Here is a 21298-nt window from a genome sequence, read left to right as displayed (position 1 = left end):
GTTTGGTCCAGCCAGTCAAAACTTCCTGTTCCTCCTGGCTGGAGCATCCTTCCTTTTGCATGTGATAAAAGGTGGGCATGACCTAACCTGTCCAGGTAACAAAAGGACAAGTCATGCAGAACAATTCCCTCCTTTTGACTTCCTTCTTTGTTGGACCAGCTTTTAGGTAGGACTGCAGAAGCACTGGGATTATTCCCCCATATGGGGTAGCTCCACATGTACATATTTGTAACTAAGTCTGCCTTCAGGAATCCAACAGTGAACTGAAGTGAGTAAACTTCTTTTATTGACTTTGAATAAGATTGTGACATCTTCATTCTTTTAAGAGGGATTCAAGGGAACTTGCTAGGAATGTACAATTCAGTCTGAGACAGACTGAATTGTATAATAGTGAGAGGCTCACACAAGCCTGCAACCAGCTATCTGACGTGCATGCAAAAAGGGGAATGTAAACTGCTAAGTTTAGGAAGGATATTAATAAACAATATATCCTCTCCTGCCACCCCGAACATTCCCACACCTACTGCATTAGACATCATACATTTATCCAATATATAATCTGTTTTACATTTATCATCATTTTGTTTCGGCTGTTCATACTTTGAATCCTCATCATGACTCCATCTGACTGTGATATTTTCTCAGATAGTCCATTAAGGGTTTCCACTCTTTGCTTTGATCTCTCAGCTGTCATCTTTGCCATTTCTGCAGACTCCATTAGTTTTAATATCCGTTCTTCCTTAGATGGAACCTCTCTTTCTTTCCATTTCTGTGCATATAAAATTTTAACTACTGTTTTTGCGTACATAAATGATTTTATTGTCTTCTTTAGGACATCTGTCCCTATTATCCTGAAGGAGCGTCTCACCTCCATCATCCAGTCTGGACACTGAGGTCCAGCTCCGAGGGCCTTCTGGAGGTTCCCTCTCTGTGAAAAGTGAGTTTACAGGGAACCAGGCAAAGGGCCTTCTTTGTAGTAGCACCCATCCTGTGGAAAGCCCTCCCATCTGATGTCAAGGAGATAAGAAACTATACAACCTTCAGAAGACATTTGAATGTGACCCTGTATAGGGAAGTTTTTAATGTTTAATATTTTATTATGATTTTATTATATGTTGGCAGGCCCCAATTATATGTTGGCGGGTGGGGTACAAATAATAAAATTATTATTATTATTATTATTATTATCTCTTTTTAAAAAAGGTTTGGGTTTGGGGGGAATAACCAATTTTAACATCTTTTTCATTTCATTATGTACCATTTCCCCAAACCCTTTAGCTTTTCCTCTGAATCATTTTCAGAGGCAGCTTCACATACAAAAGCACATCGTACTAATATCTGCAAGTAAGTTCTCAGTGTGTTGTCTCTGTCCCAGTGAGGTCAAACTTGGCATAGGAGCTTCACTAACCTGTTGCCCTCCAGATGTTTTGGACTACAATGCCCATCAGCCCCAGCCAGCATGTGCCCCAGATGCGTGAAGGCCAGGCTAAACTGTTGGAAGGTGCTCAGAGCTATAATTGCCATCTGTGCCTGTAGTCAGAATGAGAGTATCCTGAAACTGGGAGCCTGATCCTGTTTAGGGGAAGTGCACCCACCTCCAGAATAGAATGAAAACCTCTGAACTGAGCAGACAAACCACACACCAACAATATAGTACCACCTCCTTTTCTGGATCAAGTTTCAGATTACGGGGCCTCATCCATCCTAATGACTGCTTAAGGTACTAATTTAGATAACACTCACTTGCTCGCTTGATTAGGAGGACAGGTGTATATTGGTGGCAACCCAACCCAACTACCTGAATGCCCTCAATCCAAGTATCAGTGGTTTCAAGTAGATGTTGAAGAGCATGGGAAGCATCCCATCAGGCGCACAAAATGGCTGGTCCTTATCCGATGTTGACTGGAAGGAGGCATGGCCAAAGCACTGACTCATGCAGAGACACAGCAGAGAGCATCTCTTCTGCAAGTCAATACTTTGGGCTCACAGGAGTTTTGAATAATGTCATCACTTTATTTCCTGAAGCACACTACAGTGGTACCTCAGGTTACATACGCTTCAGGTTACAGACTCCGCTAACTCAGAAATAGTGCTTCAGGTTAAGAACTTTGCTTCAGGATGAGAACAGAAATTGTGCTCCGGCAGCGCGGCGGCAGCAGGAGGCCCCATTAGCTAAAGTGGTGCTTCAGGTTAAGAACAGTTTCAGGTTAAGTACGGACCTCCGGAACCAGTGTACCAGTGTAACAGATCCCTAGTGGCACACTGGGAATTAGCAAGGCAAATACGAAAGGTGGTTTGATCATTTTGGGGGGCATAAAGATTATTGCTATCTTGCTTTTTAATATAGAAATAACGACAGGTGCATATGAACTCCCTGTCTTGAAATGGTTAATAGTATTGTGTAAGCATTTCCCATACAGCATTGACATATAACTGTACAGTTTTGATTACACACACACACACACAGCTCAAACAACTCAAGGCAAGCTGTCAGTCAGGTGGATATTAGCCTAAGGGCTTATTTAAGGTATATAGAAAAGAAAACGGGAAGAGGTTTAGGTTTTGGGTTTTGGGGGGTTGATAATCTCTCCTGTTTCTCTTCCGCTAGAGCTTGAAGGACTGGTAGGAGTTCAATACATGTTGAAACAAATTGTGGTCCCTTTTGTGAATGATGCCGTTATTTGTACAAGCTGCCCTACATGACCCAATCAATTCGGCAGTGCAATAAACACCAATGGCTTACTAAAGAATTTAACCTGAGAAACACGGCATCTGAAACAAATGTCATTTGACCTAGATTGGATTTCTCTCTCTCTCTCTTTGCGTGTTCATTAAAACCGTTTGTGGAGCTCCATTTCCTGAGGCGACTTAGCGGGGGCAGGCTACAGCCCAAAGAAACAGAAAGCCTATGAAATGTAAACTTTGGGGGATCACACCCTTCATATTTCCACATGCTATTAGAGAGAAGCATTCTGTTCTGTACATTGCAACCTTTCGTCTAAATATTATAAATCATTACGGCATCTTTTGCGTAGATCTTGCTTCCTGTTTTTATTTACAGTGCAGCCCAGTAAGCCCGTCATATATATATATATATATATATATATATATATATATATATATATGTTGTTGTTTAGTTATATATATATATATATATATATATATATATATATATATATATATATATATGTTGTTGTTTAGTCGTTTAGTCATGTCCGACTCTTCGTGACCCCATGGACCAGAGCACGCCAGGCACTCCTGTCTTCCACCGCCTCCCACAGTTTGGTCAAACTCATGCTGGTAGCTTCAAGAACACTGTCCAACCATCTCGTCCTCTGTCGTCCCCTTCTCCTTGTGCCCTCCATCTTTCCCAACATCAGGGTCTTTTCCAGGGAGTCTTGTCTTCTCATGAGGTGACCAAAGTCTTGGAGCCTCAGCTTCAGGATCTGTCCTTCCAGTGAGCACTCAGGGCTGATTTTCTTCAGAATGGATAGGTTTGATCTTCTTGTGGTCCATGGGACTCTCAAGAGTCTCCTCCAGCACCATAAGTCAAAAGCATCAATTCTTTGGCGATCAGCTTTCTTTATGGTCCAGCTCTCACTTCCATATATATATGGGGCTTGGCCTAGGAAGGACAGAGTGTTCTGTTCTTCCTACAGATCACCAGTTTGATCCCATTAGCCCATCAAGACTACCCTACAGTACTGGGTGCCCTTGCCACCATCAAAGTTGCAGCGCAGGTCCCAGTTGAAGACTAGAGTCAGCCCAGATGCAGGTTTACCTCTCAGGCCATTCATCCAAAGCACGTGACTTCCCCAAAGAATCCTGGGAACACATGCATGCACACAGGGTATGCCCAGCCATACCATAATGTTGCTGTTTTTTAAGGGAAGGTCATGGCAAGGAGGGGAGAGTATGGAGCTGCACCCTGGCTCCCTCAGCTACCACAACCCATGGGGAAATGGGGTTGGAGGGAGACAAAGGGAGGAGGTGGAAAGCAGACAGAGAGAGAGAGATGCAGGCTGAAGAAAAGGCTGGCATAGGAATGTAGCTTCTGCCTGCATCTGTCTCTGGAAGTAACATAGACAGAATCAGCAGATCCATTCCAGCCTTTTTCTTCTGCTTGAGTCTTTCTCTGTCTCATGGCTCTTCCTCTGTCCACCATCTTTTGCTCAAACGTGGTGAGGTCTCATTCTCTAGGCCAGAAAGATGAAGAAACCTTAATTTGTTCTGGTCAGTTTAGGTTAGGTTAGGTTTTTATTTTCCTTTAAACAATATTTCCAACATTACAGTAACAAACACAAAACAACCTTTTTGCTCTGCCGAGTTTGTGACTTCCCTCCTTCCCTTTAGCAGGTATCCCATATCACATCCATTTGCGCAATTTAAGTCTTTGCTATATGTCCACATTGTAGGATTTATTTCAATCCTGCTAGTGTCTTCAGATTTTTGCAATTATCATTCAAATATACAAGAAACTCCAGTCTCTTTCGAATTTCTGATCGTTCTGGTCTCGGATCCTGCAAGTCAGTTTGGCCAACTCTGCAAAGTCCATCATCATCTCCTGCCACTCCGCAATAGTAGGTATTTCTTGTAATTTCCATTTTTGGGCCAGCAAAATCATCGCTGTGACTGTGGCATACATAAATAGTCTTTGATCCACCTTCGCAATCTCATTTTCCATCAAACCTAGCAAAACCGCTTCCGGTTTTTTTGGAAAAGTATATCTAAACAGCTTCTTTAATTCATTGTAGATCATCTCCCAAAATACTTTTACTTTATCACAAGTCCACCACATATGATAGAAGTCACCATCTGAATCTTTGCATTTCTAGCATGCTTTATCTCTCATCCTATACATTTTGGCAAGCTTTACAGGTGTCAAATACCATCTATACATCATATTCATTACACTTTCTTTCAAAGCCATACATGCTGTAAATTTCATATTTTCATTCCATAATCTTATCCATGAATCAAACTCAATATTATACCCAAAATCTAAAGCCCGTTTTATCATAACTTCTTTCACTTCCTCATCTTTAGTAAACCATTCTAACAACAAAATATACATCGGTATAGCAGAAGCTTTCATGGACTAGAGCAGCCTTATAAATAAGCCCCCAAAAGTTACTAGTCTGCTAACACAAAAACAACGAACCTATAGGAGGAAGATGCTATCAGGAGAAGGAATAGGATGCTTCTTTCTTCCTGCAACAATCCACATAATTCCACAACCGGCAGCTGAAAAACTTCATGCATCTGATGAAAGAGATCCTACGCCACAAAAGCTTATGTTATAAAGAATGTGTTCATCTTTAAAGTGCCGCAAGACTGTTAGATTTAAATAATGTTTTCCTTGTTTAAAAAATGGAGGGAATCAAATTGGATTTAATGAATCTAAAGAAATGCTCTCATCACTGGGTTACAGCCACACTTAAGAAACAATCAATATTAACAGTTCTGTACATAAATGTGACGATGGGAACACTGTAATAATACATTTGAGAGAGAAAATAGGCATGTAAAACAAAGAAGCAGCGAGGAAAGATCGATGGCATGTAATCATGTGGAAGCACTGGAATGGCTTTGAAAGAGGATCTAATATTTGTTTAACTTCTTAAGAGCCATAATTAAAGTGGGCCTCTGAGAAATGATGCCTAGCTCTCTTGACTGATACACAGCAATTAATAGGCAGCAAGCAAGTTCTTTAATATCCCTAAAACAAAGTAGGATTAAGCAGGATGAAGCAGGGATGGGAGTTTATCTGATTAGTCTAGAGAAGAAAGGAACCAAATCCCCTGGCAGGCCTGCCGGTGTAAATCTGGAGTAACGTCACCGACTTGCCTGGGATTCTTTAGGCCAGATGACCATCAGATTCCATGCATGGTGGGTCAGATGAGTAATGAATGCAACAGTCTGGTAATAAATTACTACTTGTGTTTAGGATTGCCAACTGTAGCACAGCTGCGAGAAACCCTATCCTGACCTCAAAGGCCAGAAGCAGCTGTGTAGAACGAGAGTAGTGAGGGCAGCAGCTACGGGAAAAGGAGATTCAGAAAAGAAGTAACGGACAGAAGGAGCAGCCCAATATCAAGCTGAGCTTCTGCTTGTCTCTGGGGAGGCACAAGGTGCCATAGATTTATGTATAAGCTAAACAAGCTATAGGGATGCGGGTGGCACTGTGGGTTAAACCACAGAGCCTAGGACTTGCCGATCAGAAAGTTGGCAGTTCGAATCCCCGCGACGGGGTGAACTCCCTGCTCCTGCCAAACTAGCAGTTCGAAAGCACATCAAAGTGCAAGTAGATAAATAGGTACCACTCCAATGGGAAGGTAAACAGCATTTCCGTGCGCTGCTCTGGTTTGCCAGAAGCGGCTTAGTCATGCTGGCCACATGACCCGGAAGCTGTACGCTGGCTCCCTCAACCAATAAAGCGAGATGAGCACCACAACCCCAAAGTCAGTCACGACTGGACCTAATGGGCAGGAGTCCCTTTACCTTTACCTAAACAAGCTATAGCTCAGGGCCTGAGTGGGGCCCGCTAAAAATTTAAAGGGGGAAAAACTGGATGTACATTTCCAAAATATAAGATAAAAAATTAAAACCTACCTACAGCAACCGTGTTTTGTGTTGTGTAGGCTCCTATGATGGAAGTAATTGGCCCCACCTGCTAGCCTGTTCCCTAAAATATCACTGGTTTGCTCATTTCTATATATAGGGTGCCTACATTCTGCATGGACTGCTTTCATGGCAACATGTGCAAATGGCTTTAGATACCTATTAGGTCCATAAATTACCATATAGCATACAGTGGTACCTCGGTTTACAAACAGTCCTGTTTACGAATTATTCGGTTTACGAACTTTGCAAAACCGGAAGTAGTGTTCTGGTTGGTGAACTTTAGCTCGGTTTACGAACAGAAGCCAAACGGTGGAAGGTCACTGGTGGCAGGAGGCCTCATTAGGGAAAGCGCGCCTCAGTTTAAGAACGGATTTGGTTTAAGAACAGACTTTCAGAACGGATTAAGTTCGTAAACCGAGGTACTACTGTATATTCAACACAAAAACAGCGACAATTTGTTGTTAACAAAGGACAGCTGGACATATAAAGGGCCCCATTACCTTCAGCAGCTTAGGGTCTCATCAAACCTAAATCCAGCCCTGCTGTAGAGCTTCTAGGTCACCCTGTTCATTGCCTCATGTGTCATCTTTATCAACTTGCGCGTTCATTCTTTATGAAATTAATATTGGCTAACGATCAATACATGGAAAGCATTTTAAAACAATGGAACAATAAAAATAGATCGTACTTTAAACCACAAGCCAGGCCACAGCAGCCTTAACAGATCGAAAGCCGTCCTGAGCGAAACACACTCTGTCTGTTCTTCTGAACAATATGGCTGGTGCTGAGGTCTATAAGCAGATTCATATCCAGCTCCCCCTTGATGTCTGCTGCCTCACGGCCTTCGCAACTCATATCCCTTTGATGCAGGGAGTGCAATGGGCTTAATTCTGTTAACGTTTGCCCCGACTTCTGTATGTGTTATGGAATAATCTTTTTAAAAGCTTCCACGATTAATTCAGAGCAGTGGCGCTGCGTGGATGAATTCTTTACTGCTGCATGCTTATATCCGAAAGCAAAAGAGAATTAAATAAATAGTGAAGCTCATTATGTGAATGAAAGTGAGTTCTGCTGAATAGAACTTTAATCCGAAATAGATCTCACCGATGCACATTCACTCTGAACTGTGCCCTTGGACCTTCTTTGTGATGCTCATCTTGGCCCAAGGCGGTTCGATATGGTTTTATGATACATGTAGCATGACGCAGGTGGCGCTGTGGGTTAAAGCCTCAGCACCTAGGACTTGCCGTTCGAAAGGTCGGCGGTCCGAATCCCTGCGGCGGGGTGCACTCCCGCTGCTCGGTCCCAGCGCCTGCCAACCTAGCAGTTCGAAAGCACCTCCGGGTGCAAGTAGATAAATAGGGACCGCTTACCAGCGGGAAGGTAAACGGCGTTTCCGTGTGCGTCTCTGGCTCGCCAGAGAAGCGATGTCACGCTGGCCACGTGACCCGGAAGTGTCTCCGGACAGCGCTGGCCCCTGGCCTCTTAAGTGAGATGGGCGCACAACCCCAGAGTCTGTCAAGACTGGCCCGTACGGGCAGGGGTACCTTTACCTTTTTAGCATTGCGCCTCCTCCTGTCCGAGGCCACCACATGTCACATGCAACCAGGTGCCCATGACAAAATGTTTAGAGTCGTAGCTTGTTACCTGTTCAGTAACAACCGTTCTGTGCTATTATATTTGAATCTGCGTGTGTTTTGAACGGTTCCTGCATTCTCTTTGCAACTTTAATTTCTCATTAGGCCACCCTCAGCTACACTGAAGAATTTTAAAGCATGTACATCTGGACACTTACACAGAGCGAGCATACAATTTGTGCAGCGTATTTCATGTTTGTAAATTATTCTCTTGTTAAAAGGAGGGGAACCTTTTTGTGATGTGGGCTCCATTACATTTCCCACTTACTATTAACCTAGAGAGCCCTGAAGGAGCTCCCCCTTCCCCCTCTTTCTTACTCAGTTGTATAATAGTGACCTGATGCAATCTGCCTGCAGGGGCAAATACAGTTATCTCTCTCTAAATTAAAATTGTAATTGATTTGGTGCAGTTTACACAAGGCCTCAGCTTTGACACATGCAATTACTATGAACACAGGGCGAACATGATTGTTGGGCGCCACCAGGAATAGAGTTTAATCAGAAAACATGGAGTTGTTCCAACAGATTTATGAGTCCACTACTTGTTATTCTTTTGTGTTCTTGGGGTTCAGATAATTAGATACACTGGTTCTTGCTTCTCAAAAGGCCAGAGAGGGCAAATCTGATTATTTCTGTGTGTGTGTGTGTGTGTGTGTGTGTGTGTGCATTAAAAATGATTAAATTATATTGCCATCCATCTACAACCTTTTTCTGTTGTTAAAGTGACAAATTCACTCTGTTTATTGCAATGTTTACAAAATATTACAAATCACTCACTTAATAGTATTTGAATATTTCACCCAGTGCGGAAGTGAATTAATTCATTATACAAATTCATGGCCTGAGCCAGGAATATCTGTCATGTGAAAACTGCTAAGTTAGGCGTCCATTCCACCCTTTTAATCAGGTTTTCACAAGTAGCCCTTTAAAAAAGAATACAGTTCACAGCTTGCTGTAGTCATATATACGAGTTCCAAGGCATTCAGCAGAGAGGGAGAGCTGCACAGCGCCCCTTCAGCCAAGCGGGAGGAGAAATGGAAGGGGCTCCGTTTCTCCTGCCGCTTCGCTGAAGGGGAGCTGAGCAGAGAGGGGGAGATTTTTTTTTCTTGTTCTCCCCCTCTAAAACAAGGTGTGTCCTATGGTCGGGTGCATCCTATAGAGCGAAAAATACGGTATATCTTTTTGATAGATTATTGTTTTGATGCATTTACATTCTTAGTCTAAGCATATTAGCATGTCTTTTTTAGACCAGTATTTTGTCATATAGTCATCAAAGCATTGCCATTAATTTTTTAGTTTTTGATTTGACTGCTGTTGTATAGATGCTGTTAATTTAGCCGATTATAAATATTCATTTAATTTGGGAATCCATTCCTCCTTGGTAGGTAGTTCTTTAGCTTTCAATTTAGATGCTATTATTATCCTAGCTGCGGCGGTTGCATATAAAAAAATTCTTTTTTTCGATTTCGGTATTTCTTTTCCTAATAGGCCCAGTAAGTAAGCCTCTGGTTTTGTCATTAATGGATTTTAAGCAGTTTTTCAACTCCTCATGTATTTCTCCCCAGAAGTACTTAATCGGGGTGCAGTTCCACCACATATGCATTGTTGTTCCAGCTTCCTTGTTGCATTTCCAGCAGAGGTTGGATTTCAGTTTATAGATTTTTGCTAGTTTGACCGGTGTTAAATACCACCTGTAGAACATTTTGATGAAATTTTCTTTTATTGTACTACAGGCGGTAAATCTTATATCTTCCTGCCAAAGTTTCTCCCTAAATATATTGTATGGCCGAAGTCTTGCACCCATTTAATCATTGTCTCTTTCACTTCCTCATCAATCATGTCCAGATCTAGCAAAAAGTTATACATTTTAGATAGTAATTTTTGTTGTTTTTTAATAGTGTTTCATACATTAATGAATTCTCTTTAGCGAAGCCCATGACAATAGGCTTCTTGACATTCTCAAACAGGGGTGCCAACTTGAGTAACATATTGAGGGGTCCCAGGTAAGCCCTGCCCCACATATTCGATCACATTACACAGTGCACACTCACCATTTGAATGACAATGCCCATCAACTTGGGGGGGCAGCCCCCTGAAATATTTTATGGGGGGCTGAAGTCCCCACAGCCCCTAGAAGTTGGCTCTTTAATAATGTGTTTTCCAGGAACAGACATTAAGTTAACTAGCCTGTAATTTCCTGAGTCCTTCTTAATCTCTTTTTTAAAAAATGGTGTTACATTGCTGTTACATCCAGTTGTTTGGTACTGACACCAGTTGTACAATTTCAAACTGCTATGCAATTTGCTCAGCTTTCATTTCCCAATGTTCATTTGCATTTTTCCCTAGGATACCAATGTAAGTTCCTGGGCACATGGATGAAATAACACAAAAAAGAATCCTGATGTGACGGTAACCACAATCACTTCAAGATACAAGATGCAACATCTTTCATCCATATGCACAGAACTTTGTGCACGTTAGAAACCTAGCAGAAAAAAAGAGGTCAGAAGTAACTGAAAGTGGGTCCAACCGCATAAACGTTTCCACCTGCATTTAGCTGATTACTGATGCTGCTATTTTACTACTGAGTTTTGGAATGAATTGTTTTTAGTTCGGATCTTTATATTTTACCTCTCGGTGTGCTTTTGTGAAGAACTTATTTTGTGAAGAACATATTTTGTGAACCACTTTCAGAGGGCTGCTGAAAGGCAGTACCTTGGTTCTCGGACAGAATGCGTTCAGGGAGTCCGTTCGACTTTCGGAACTGTTCGAAAACCAAGATGCGGCTTCCAATTGGCTGCAGGAATTTCCTGAAGCCAATCGGAAACCACAGAAGCCACACCGGACAGTCAGCTTCCAAAATCATTAGAAAACCGAAACACTCACTTCCAGTTTTCAATCATTCAGGAGCCAAAGCATACGAGTTCCAAGGCATTCAGCAACCAAGGTACGACTGCATAAAAACCTTAGAATGGAAATGGAAATCCCACATTTAAAGCTGAAGGAAAGCAAGTTAAAATAATGAAGTTGAGCCAACTCACTGATCAATAATGGAACAAAATGGAGCAAATCTGTTCATCCCAGCTTCACCTCTCATCCCTGGATGATGCTATATTTGACTACTCTTGGCCAAATGAGTGAGCTGGCTCCATTGAAGAGTATTACACATCATACAGTCATGCAGATTGACTCTGAGCAATCCTTGGGAGCTGCAGAAATTATATCTATGATGAACCTGCAATGACTCAGTCACACAGGCAAGTCAACTGTTGATGCTTCACCAAAAAAGCAACGGACAGGCATGTGTCAACCAGTCCTCAGTTGCAGCCAGTTTGATTAGATGCCCAGATCAACTGAAGAGAAGGTGAAGTAGAAGAGTAGGAGAGCTGAAAATAATGCCAGCATATTTCACAGCTGGCAACCAACACATCCCTTTGGTTTCAGATAGTACATGGGTAGATGAGTCTAGTGGCTATGGTGGCTCATTTTCCAGAAGTAATGCATTTAGCATTAACTCTGGAAGTGTATAAGCTAAGCCTCCAGAGTTAAAAGAATTACTGAATGAATCTTCCAGTTAATATTGTGTGCATCCATGTTTTATCTCAAGATTTGTCCATTGTTCCACCAGTTCTTAAAAGCAACATTGATGGCGTGGTGGAACTGGAGCTCAGTACTGGCTTCTGTTTGTAAGAGGCAAAGCAATCTCAGAAGAGGATCTGGTAGCAAAGATGTAAGCGATCTAACAAAGGCATCAGTGGTGAAGGCTTAGGAGCCAGTACTGAGTTCGAATTCCACCCTACCATCAATGTTGCTTTTAAGAATTGGTTAGCCTCCTTTCCCAGTTCCATGCGAGAGAGCTGTAAGAAGCGCAGCTGATGGTATTGTGTAGTTGCTTTCTATCTGTACCCATGGACTATTCACTCTGCCTCTAATGAGAAGTATCAGTGATTTAATTCGGAAAGCTGCATAGCATAACCCAAGACTGGGCATTCCTAGCCCTCCTTCGTATTCTTAAGGTCTACCAATCTTATACAAGGTGAGTCCTTTAAAAGAGGCCTTGTGGATACGGAGTACACATGTTCCACAGGGCCTCTTTTAAAAGACTCACCCTGTGTAAGCCTTCCATGTGGGGGGGAAATGAGACAATGTTTGTTAAGAATCCTATATTGCCTGTGGTTTGTGTTCCTATTATACTCTGGGTAGTTCCATGTCATTTCCTCTGCTTTCTGTTCTTTTATTCTATTACGAGGAAAATTAGATTTGGGGAAGATGGCAATTTGCAAAGCTCCCTGTGTCCTCATTCTTATTTTTAAAAAATCAATACTGTTTTTTCTTTCATTCATTCTTCTGTTATGTTAACAATTGTCCATGATTGTCCGAAGAGAATTGCCAGCAATCCTGAAAGTTTATAAACTAATTCCGTAAATAACCCTTTCCAAACTTGTGTGCATTGTACTTTTCCCATTATTTCTATCATTTTTCTAATTAATGTTCTGATTTGTTTACTAAGTTGTCCTTAATAGTCTTTTGGGAGGTTTTCTTCTACATGTGAATATATGTAAGATAAAGGTAAAGGGACCCCTGACCATTAGGTCCAGTCGTGACCAACTCTGGGGTTGCGGCGCTCATCTCGCTTTATTGGCCAAGGGAGCTGGCATACAGCTTCCGGGTCATGTGGCCAGCATGAGTAAGCCGCTTCTGGTGAACCAGAGCAGTGCACGGAAATGCCGTTTACCTTCCCGCGGGAGTGGTACCTATTTATCTACTTGCACTTTGATGTGCTTTTGAACTGCTAGGTTGGCAGGAGCAGGGACCGAGTAATGGGAGCTCACCCCCTCATGGGGATTCAAACTGCCGACCTTATGATCGGCAAGTCCTAGGCTCTGTGGTTTAACCCACAGCGCCACCCGTGTCCTTGTGAATATATGTACATAGCTATAATTTTCAAACCTATCAGAGGTTTTACAAAATTATGAATAGTGCAGAAAGAGATTGTTTTCTCCTCACATACCACTCACTAAACGTAGATGATTCATATGTATTTAGCACACAGAATCACTCTGACAGGGGACATGTCAGGGATGCTCTGGTGGTACCAATGTCTAACATTTCTTCACCCACACCCCACATAAGTCAGTTGTCCTTTCACACTAATTGGCACAATTATTTTCCAAGATAGGAGCAACCAGACTGGTTCATAGAGTTGAGTAGTGACTCATCCTGGAGCAGAACGATAGTGGCTTACTTTCTTGGGTCTCAGACTTAGGGCAGGAATGGTGTGTCAGAAATTAAAAAATAAATCAGGAGAAGGGTTGAGCTCTAAACATGGGCAGGAGATGTAGGTGGAAGAGAGCTATGTTTAGGCCAGTTTCATCACCAATGTATATGGGTGGCATACAGAGCACCACAAGGAAAAAAGACAGGTCTCTTCCTCAGGGACCATAAGATCTAAATGTTGACAGCAAGAGAGACAAATCTGGAAGAAATAAGAAGAGCAAACATTTACCAAAGATTGGAAAACTCTTATAGTCTTTTTGTGTGAAAAAGATAATGAAATGGTATACGCATTTGGGGATTGAAGACAGTGTTGGTTTATAGAAAGTGGTTTTGTTGGGTGTTATATTGGGGTGGATAAAGTAACTATTGTTTAAATATAGTGGGCAGATGAAGAATCATAAGTTCTTTAATTTCTATATTTTATCTTTTATGATCTTTTCTATCTCTTTTTTCTTATTGTTTTCTCTCATTTTCTCTCTCTTCTCTTTTCTCCTTTTCCTCTTTCATTATGTTTTTATTTTATTTAGATTAATGTTGAATTAAGAAAAAGATATTAATACCAAATAGTTTTGTATCTCTCTTTATAAACTCTAATAACATTTATTCAAAAAGAAGGACAAAGAGAAAGCGGGAGGAAGAATGGGAGAGATGAGAACAAGTTCTGATGCCCATGGTTTAATCCACTTAGGGCACAGCAGTACATTCAGCTTGAGACCTGGGTACATTTAAGGTAAAGGTAAAGGGACCCCTGACCATTAGGTCCAGTCGTGGCCGACTCTGGAGCTGCAGCACTCATCTCGCTTTATTGGCCAAGGGAGCCGGCGTACAGCTTCCAGGTCATGTGGCCAGCATGACTAAGCTGTTTCTGGCAAACCAGAGCAACGCACGGAAACGCCGTTTACCTTCCCACTGGAGCAGTACCTATTTATCTACTTGCACTTTGACGTGCTTTCGAACTGCTAGGTTGGCAGGAGCAGGGACCGAGCAACAGGAGCTCACCCCGTCATGGGGATTCGAACCGCCAACCTTCTGATCGGCAAATCTTAGGCTCAGTGGTTTAACCCACAGCGCCACCCACTTCCCTGGTTACATTTAGGACCACCTTATTTCATATATTCCTCTCTGCATGAAGCCTTGCTTGCGTTTGTTTACTCATATAAAGCACAATGACAGCCACTAGGGGCAGGGCATTTTCTGGGGTGGCCTTCACCTTCTAGGTGAGATCTAGCATCACTTGACAATATTCTATAATTAAGATGCTGTACGTGTTCCATTTGCCCATAAAGGGGAGCAAAAATAGCCTCCCAGAATTCTGAGGCAGTGAAAATTCGCTTCTTTCTCTCTGTCCTATAGTGGCAGCCTGGCCACCAACTGCATCTCCTAAAATGACGGAGACCGAGCACCGTTCAAGGCCATTATGGGTTGGGGGGAGAAATAGTTGCTAGCAGCTACCACACACAAAAATGATCCTCTCTTTTCAGAAGGGGTCAAAAATAAAATTTATCAGAAAAATATCTTCTTGTTCAACAACAATTTTGGCTTGTTCCTGCATGACAGGAAAAGTACCACAGCCCTGAACCATTCTATACTGTCCCTTTCAAGCAGGTAGGAGTAATAACAGTAATATGACTGTTTGCTAGAGATATGTACAAGAAGCCCTGGGATCTGCCTGTCACATAAAAACAAAAACTGTGTAAAACCAACACAGTGACATTGCAGCTAATCCATTTAATGATATATACTGTAATTCAAACCAGTCATAGAATTTTGTGGAACAATCCTAACACATTTTCTACGCGTGTCTGCTCAGCAATAAGTCTTGCTGGTTTCAGTAGGGCTGACTTCCAAGAAAGTGTAACCTTAAAACTTAAATAAATAAGTTTGTGTTTTCAGGAAATCTTGTGCAAGAGCTACCAATCTAGTCAGTTCCTCTAGCAGCTAGAGTCCAGCTACTTTAAAAAAGAAGGTGCAAGTGGTTAGAAGAAGTATGAAGTTTTATATAAGAGAGTCTCTTAGCAAACAGATCTGCGATTAGTAGCTAAAGGAACATACCAAGATACAGGGAACACACTGTAAGCTCAGTGGTCAGATGTAAAGTAGGAGAAGGCTACTTGTATACACTTGCTGAAATTTCCTCTTCTGCACAGCAATTAAGGCTTCGCATTTTAAGACGTTACAGATTATCCCAGCACACACCCCTTACACCATGCAGGGAGAGGGGCGCTTGAGTGAGGGAGCCCACTCAGCTGAGGCAGCCTTCTGGCAGCTGAACTCAACTGCTGAGCCAGTTAGAGGGTGACACAGGAGTCCGACCCAATCGTCCTCCCCACTACCACCTTCTGCTATGGCTGCCATCATTAACCACTGGGCTATGGATGCAGCCATGGCTGTGCTACTCCACGAGGTTTGTATTGCACCTTTCCACTGTGTTGTAAACAAAATCTGCCCCCTTTCCCTTATGGGGTATCCAAGAGCCCGTATAGAGTCCTTACATGGGTTCCCTATTGGTAGGAGAAAATAACAGAGGCAAACCAGAGAATACTGAGAAGCAAAGCAGCTAGTAAGCCTGATCTTTATTGATCTGTTGCAACAGGGTGCTCCCCTCACACGCAGGAAAGGAGGAGGTCCCAGAACCAAGGTGTGCCTGCCCTTATATAGACATTTTAAATTCCCTGCCCTGGAGCTCAAGACCACCCCTCCATACATCATACATACATCCCAGAAGGGGTGTAACCCAAGACCACCACCCACAAACATCATACCTACATCACAGAAAAGGTGGTCTACAACAGAAATTTGAATGTTGTTGTTTTTCCTGTCTGCCAGGTTATCTGATAACGCCTTATCTGATTGCCTTTCCTGGTAGTCTGCCAATTCCTTTGAGATGGTGATTTCCCAATTCCTGAGACAATGGGAAGGTTCCCTCACCCCCCCCCCCCGCAGAGAAAACATTTGGTCAGTTTGGGAGTCAAAATGGTTTCAGGACTGTCTTCCTGTGCTGCTCCAGACATGTGGTCCACATATCTATATATGTGCTTGGTTGGTACATTTATGAACATTATAATAATGATTTTATTGCATTAGCCATGCGGCCATAGCATAATATACATAGAAATAACAACATAAAATGGGGGTGGGGAGATAAAAGTGGATGTCGTCCTGGGCGAATACTTTGAGAAAATGGGGATAACAAAGGTAACGGGGGATTTAAAACATCGAGTGACAGAGAATACAAAAAACAGGTTCGATTGTGCGGCGTATCGACTACATCTGTGGTATTGAAGAAGGAGTTGGTGCCGCTTTCTTCTTCATCACACTAAGCAGGAAATTAGCTGTCATCTCGGTAATCCAACAGTCAGAATCCTGCAGAAGAAGGGACACTATCCAAGGCTGGATTGGGAGATGAAGCTTGTTCACGAGAGGAGTTAGAAACCGAGATCTTTCATCTGTCCAGTTGGGACAGAAGAGCATTACATGTTCCATAGTCTCCAGAGCCGTGTCATTGCAGGAGCATGTTCTATTTGCAATGGGAACTCTGGAGTAACGACCCGACAGAACTGCTGTAGGAAAACAGTTTATTATATATATAAGACCTTAATTTTTTTTTTTATTAATTAATAATTAAAATTATTATTTATTTTTTTATTTCAGTATGTTTTCATGATGCATGCACTCCTGTGTGTTCATTCTATGACAATTACCGATGTGTGTGTTCTTCCTTTATGTTCGGCCTTTAATGTCTCCAGTCAGGCTTCTGAGTATAAAGACTGCATATTGCGTCTGTATAAACTGCCTCTACAATTTTAGCAATTTTGCAGCTTTAGTTTTCTCAGACAAAATGCCCTCGGGGTAATAATATGAGTCACTTGTGAAGCGGCATGAGCGAATGGCATTAGCTTAGAAAATAACCTTCTGCTACCAGGAAAGGAGCAACAGGCAATGTTTTCTGGGAATCCCAAAATGTGCTGGGAATCGCAAGCCGGGAGGGTGCTGTTGCACTCAGGTTCTGCTTGCAAACCTCTCATGAACCACTATGCTGTTGGCCACTATGAGAACTAGATGGGCCATTGACCTGGTCCAGGAGGGCTCTTCTGATGCCTTCATGGCCAGCATTTCAAAGTCAGATGTGCCTCTTTAGAACTACAAGGAACTGTGCAGGACCTCTGTAAGTGTGACCTCAGTCTGGAGGGACACCCCAAGATCAACATGGACTCTGTCTTCTGTTTTATAGGATTTAACGTCTATGATATAGGAAAAAAATAGGGGGGTTGGCTTTTGCTGCCCAACTCCCCAAGGGACTGAGTCCACTAAGTCCATGATCGGTCAGAGATGAATGGATGGAGGCAGGATGCAGTGAAAGCAAGGCAGATCGTTATTTTTCTGTTGCAACAGAGTTCCCACCCCTCCTAGCAAGGAGGCAAGAGAGACCCCAGACCAAGAAGAAACATCTCTTTTAAGGGTTGGCATTTTGGCATGGAGAAGGACATCCCCTCTGCAAACAGTCAGAAATTACATGACACTTAAGTGGAGTTACTGTGGCTCAGGCAAGTTAAGGTGTGATATTCCTGGGGATTTAGCAAGTTTCACATAGTTCCAGATACAGTTCACACAAAGAATTAGCATTTGATAAGAGAGTCTCTTAGACGTAGACAATCCAGAGCCCGTCAGACATCCCTCAGTGCAGAGCATCTGAGCAAACAATTACAATTAATACAAAGGAGCTTCGTAGATATAGGAGAGGAATCCCTTCAGGAACGTCCCCTAATTGCTATCTGCCTACCTGTTCTCAGACAAGGGGGGGCTGAGGAGGCAAAGGAAATATTTTAGAGTATTTAGGGGAGCCAAGATGGTTTTTGGATTGCTCTCCTGTACTATTTTAGACATGTGGTCTTTATACTTAGGTATGTGCAATTATCAACATTTATTCTATATTTAAGACCTTGCTATGGGTTAAACCACAGAGCCTAGGACTTGCTGATCAGAAGGTCGGGGGGTTTGAATCCCCAGGACGGGGTGAGCTCCCGTTGCTTTGTCCCTGCTCCTGCCAACCTAGCAGTTCGAAAGCATGTCAAAGTGCAAGTAGATAAATAGGTACCGCTCCAGGGGAAAGGTAAGTGGTGTTTCCGTGCGCTGCTCTGGTTCGCCAAAAGCAGCTTAGTCATGCTGGCCACATGACCTGGAAGCTGTACGCCGGCTCCCTTGGCCAATAAAGCGAGATGAGCGCCGCAACCCGAGTCGGCCACGACTGGACCTAATGGTCAGGGGTCCCTTTACCCTTTACCTTAATACCTTAGAATTCCTATAACATCTACCTACCTGAACATGTGCTGACAGTCTGTGGTCAAAGTAACAAAGAGTGTGAACGAAGGAGGCTTAAGCAACTGATACCTTAATCACTGGGGGAAAGTGCCTGAGCAGAAGACAGCATCTTAGTGGGACAAGCTAAGGGGTAAGGGCTCTGTATCCATGTGAAGTAAAACAATGACTCTGGTCTCTTTCCTCCTCCTCCTCCTCCTTCTTCAACTTTTGTAGTCTGGCCATTGAGGAATCAAAGCACCCCTGCAGAGTGTGTGTTAAGGTGTGGGTGGGTGCACTGATTTTCTGAACTGAGTTCAGTAAATGTGGCGGTCTCACCTTTTCCCGCACATAAAAGTCTCACTAGGTTTGTTATCGTTCTGTTTATATTTTTAAGGTTGGACTTCATGCATAAAATTAAAGGTGCCCTGTTCTCTTCTGCACCTGGCCACCCCAACTGGGCTGTCTAAGACTAGATCAAACCAACCTAATAAAATATTAGAGGAATAGTCAACGTTAGTCATACTCAGATTAGGCCCGTTGAAATAAATTGGTCTGGTATGACTAACATTAGATATATTGAAACCATGAATGTGGAAAAGCTTTTTAATATTCAGATGAATGTGATATATATCCTGTGGGAGGAGAATGTTTGCAGAGCAGAGGAGGAATCTGTTGTTACGGACAGCAGTTTCACCAAGCCAGACATTTACTATACAATTCAAAGCAATTTAATTGTATTGCTAATGTAATTCAAAGTACAAACCTGTGCCTTACAGACATTGGCTAGAACCACAGGGAGATGAAAAAGGGCAATTGTCAACAATGACTTTTGGAAATGAGGGGCTCCAGTGGCCGTCTTAATACACCTAATTTGGATCTGTCCATTTTGGAGGACAGAAATAATTTCTTCAGTAAATATAGTTGAAATATACTCGGAGTTGAGTGTGGATCTCATGCTCTTTATTCAGCTCATAGTAGTGAGGAATGAATGTTCCCCCCAAATATCTGCTTTATATACATTATTTACACAATGGGTCGCACGTGATTGGCTAATTCTGGGATTCTCCTGTAGGCCAATCAGGTTGCAGATTCACTTCCACCTGGAGCTGAATTGGGTGGCTCCTGCGGACCAGTCATACTGCTGCATTGTTCTAGGACCAATCAGACTGCTGCATTCTGAATCCTATTGTTCTAGGACCAATCAGACTGCTGCTTTTTGGATCCTATTCAACTCAGTACATAACAATAGTCCTTAATGCTTTCATCTCAGAGAGGTTAGTAGTCCAACAAACTGGAAGCTGTCCTGGCTTTTGTGGGAATTTCGATTGCTAAATGCATATTTCTCTGCCATTGGAAGTGTAAACCTGCACCATAGTATGATAAATAGGTGGCAAAGATGTAACCCTTGTGAGACTGAGGAATCCAGATAAATTTAAAAACATAGGTGAGCTTCTGGATCTATAGAGTCCAGGTCGTGTTTATAGAATCACTGCTCATTGACACTTGAATGCATGCAGGATTGAGGTACATACCCATGATTTATTCATTCAAATTATTGAGTAATCAACTTTTAATGTTATTTTTATTAATTTATCAGTGAATAAAATTAAAAAGGAAAGTATTTTCTGTCTTTGTTTTCCCTCTTTTATGGCATCTTGACGTAATATTTGGCCCATCTAATTTTACCATGACAATTGTGAGTTATTGCTATGTATTATATGGTTTGTTGTTTACTTTTAAGACTGGATCTCATAAGGACTGTGTTTGCAGGTAAGATGGATGGAGGAGGGTGCTGATGATGGAGGGGAGGGCAGTATGGTGGAATGGTGTATTTCTATTAAATGAATTATTTTAAAAATAATAATTCCATTCATTAGAGATTTCTGAAACATTAAGCCGTATATAAATGCTTGTTTCTACAAATCAATTTTAAAATTGGGACTTGCAGATCTCATTTATCTCCATTGATTTTGGCAGATGAAATCTATATGAGTCCCACACCTGTATTTCTGGTTATGGTACTTGTTGGTAACCTTTTAACTGTTTCTCAGATTGTTTCTGATTTCTTCTAGGTTGCAGCCATATAGATACTGCAGACCTGAGAAGCCAGAACTGCGAAGCTAATAAAAACGAGACCAGAATCACCATGCTTTGTTCTTCAGTGATCTTTACAGTCTTCCTTATCAGCAGAAAAAAGGCAGACATATTGAGAACACCTTGGAGCAACAGCGACTAAAAGATATTTAAGTGTGCTAACCACTTTAAGTGTTTACTTTTTCAAATAGCTTTCTTGATTGACTATTAGGACCAAAGAATGAGAGAATCAAGAAGTTTCTAAGTTGACATTTCTTCTCCTTTAATTTACCTGGAAGGGAATTTACTTGATTTGCTGAAGTGTGCTTTCAGAACAGCATTGTCTTCAATGAAATTGTCAGCAGAGGCCTGCTGCAATTTTAGAGGAA

The sequence above is a fragment of the Podarcis gaigeae genome (genome assembly GCF_964106915.1).
Source record: "Podarcis gaigeae genome assembly, chromosome: 7".
NCBI lineage: Eukaryota > Metazoa > Chordata > Lepidosauria > Squamata > Lacertidae > Podarcis > Podarcis gaigeae.
This window is presented reverse-complemented; position numbering follows the sequence as displayed.